The 2500-nt window shown below is 64.8% G+C and overlaps 1 protein-coding gene across 1 annotated transcript in view; it reads right to left on the bottom strand.

The window, feature by feature from the left end:
• Positions 1-1868: 1868 nt before the first annotated feature.
• The window catches only part of gramd1c (GRAM domain containing 1c), a 19003-nt gene continuing 18371 nt past the window's right edge, over positions 1869-2500 (bottom strand). The window contains exon 18 of the mRNA XM_036521359.1: positions 1869-2500. This exon is cut by the window's right edge and continues 443 nt beyond it. The gene's annotated coding sequence lies outside the window, so the exon portion shown is untranslated.

The raw sequence follows: 2500 nt of genomic DNA, 5'->3' as shown, positions 1-2500 counted from the left end.
TCTCACACACGTGCACACACACACGCACACACACGCACACACGCTCTCACACACACACACGTGTACACTCACTCACTCACTCACTCTTTGACAGGTCCAGGGGCTGTGGGGGGGCCGAGGGGGGGCCGATCCTTCATCCAGTATTGACTCCATCAAACCTGCTAATTTGTCCAGTCTGAGGTAAAGTGAGATGAATGGCTTTCCTGCTCCAGATGCCTCACCCCACGGGGTGGCTGTGAGTCCAGGCCTGGGGCAGAGCCGAGGGGCAGGGAAGGGGGGCAGAGGGCAGAGCCGAGGGGCAGAGGGCGGGGCAGGGGGGCAGAGGGCGGGCAGGGGGGCAGAGGGCAGAGCCGAGGGGCAGGGCAGGGCAGGGCAGAGGGCAGAGCCGAGGGGCAGGGAAGGGGGGCAGAGGGCAGAGCCGAGGGGCAGAGGGCGGGGCAGGGGGGCAGAGCCGAGGGGCAGAGGGTGGGGTGGGGCAGGGCAGGGCAGGGCAGGGCAGGGGGGCAGAAGGCAGGGCAGGGCAGGGCAGGGCAGGGCAGGGGGGCAGAGGGCAGAGCCGAGGGGCAGAGGGCAGAGCCAAGAGGCAGAGGGCGGGGCAGGGGGGCAGAGGGCAGAGCCGAGGGGCAGAGGGTGGGGTGGGGCAGGGCAGGGCAGGGCAGGGCAGGGGAGCAGAGGGCAGGGGGGCAGAGGGCAGGGCAGGGGGGCAGAAGGCAGGGCAGGGCAGGGCAGAGGGGCAGAGGGCAGGGGGGCAGAGGGCAGGGCAGGGCAGGGGGGCAGAGGGCAGGGCAGGGCAGGGCAGGGGGGCAGAGCCGAGGGGCAGGACAGGGCAGGGCAGGGGGGCAGAGGGCGGGGCAGGGGGGCAGAGGGCAGAGCCGAGGGGCAGGGCAGGGCAGAGCCGAGGGGCAGGGCAGGGGGGCAGAGGGCAGAGCCGAGGGGCAGGACAGGGCAGGGCAGGGGGGCAGAGGGCGGGGCAGGGGGGCAGAGGGCAGAGCCGAGGGGCAGGGCAGGGCAGGGCAGGGGGGCAGAGGGAGGGGGGCAGAGGGAGGGGGGCAGCAGCCGCTGTGTGTTGCTGTGTGACGGGGCAGATGCTGAGCTGCAGACAGCGGATGAGGAGGAGTGGAGGCAGGTCAATAGCAGGAGCTCCAGATCACACACAATTGCATTAAAGGGGTCATATTACCCATTACACTCTCCCTGGGGAACAGCCAATCAGAATGCTCCAGGCCGAGCTCTGCAAGACCACAACCCAATCAGAACGTTCCAGGCTGAGCTCACCATGAGTGGGAGCCAATCAGAAGCAGGAGAATGTGAGAGCACTCTCCTAAAACACGGCCGGGGAGCTGATGGGAAATTTCCCTCGGGGCACCAGTGCATGCATGTTCCCATCTCCAAAACGCTGCATCCTGACCCCCCCGCCCCCACCCCGCCCCCACCCCACCCTCAGCCTGCTGACACCCGCCCCCACCCCACCCCAGCCCCTGCCTGCTGACCCCCCCGCCCCCACCCCACCCCACCCCACCCCCTGCCTGCTGACCCCCCCGCCCCCACCCCACCCCACCCCACCCCACCCTCTGCCTGCTGACCCCCCCGCCCCCACCCCACCCCACCCCACCCTCTGCCTGCTGACCCCCCCGCCCCCACCCCACCCCCTGCCTGCTGACCCCCCCGCCCCCACCCCACCCCACCCCACCCCACCCCCTGCCTGCTGACCCCCCCCGCCCCCACCCCACCCCACCCCACCCCACCCCACCCCCTGCCTGCTGACCCCCGCCACAGTCCCACCCCCCACACCGGTCTGTTTCACAGTAACAAATAACTGCAGATGGAAACAAACACATTTTTATTTTACATTTTATCTAGCAGTGACTATAGCAGTGTTCCAATATATTAAAGTACAACAATGAAACTTAAACATTGTCTTTATTTTGTGATAAAGAAGATTATAAAACATGAAGTAAAAAGAGTGATTTCTCCCAGAACTGTGTAAACTCAGGCAGGCCGAAGTGTGGGTGTAAACAGCAGACAGAGTGTGAATGACAGAGTGCATCTGGCAGAGTGCGTAACACAGCTGTGTGCACCCTGCCCCGCGACACCCCTGCGTGCAGCGCGGGGTTTACGGTGGGGCTTCGGGTCCCTCAGAGCGCCGCTCACCTCCTCATACACAGCAGGCAGAAACAGCATTCTTTCATGTTCCCACTGAGAGGGCCGAAGCACCACGGGTAAAGAGACTCAGGGGTGCGGTTGGGGTGTGGAAAACACAAATTTAGGGGTGACTGATGGAATTTAGGAGTGCGTTTACTGTGACTCAGGGGCCCCAGGGGTGTCATGGAAACAGGGCGGGGTCAGTGACATGTGATAAATAAGCACCCAGCTGTGGGTGAGAGGAGCCGAGCTCAGAGCTCCGCAGCGCGTCCACACACACAGCAGGTCCATTCTCACAGCAGATATTACAGCACTGTTACCAAGGAATTACGCTAAGGAGAAAGTAAAATTCGAGAGC

Source organism: Megalops cyprinoides, chromosome 2 (assembly GCF_013368585.1).
Source record: "Megalops cyprinoides isolate fMegCyp1 chromosome 2, fMegCyp1.pri, whole genome shotgun sequence".
Lineage (NCBI taxonomy): Eukaryota > Metazoa > Chordata > Actinopteri > Elopiformes > Megalopidae > Megalops > Megalops cyprinoides.
Note: the sequence above shows the minus strand (reverse complement) of the source record. Positions and strands in the feature narration are given on the sequence as shown.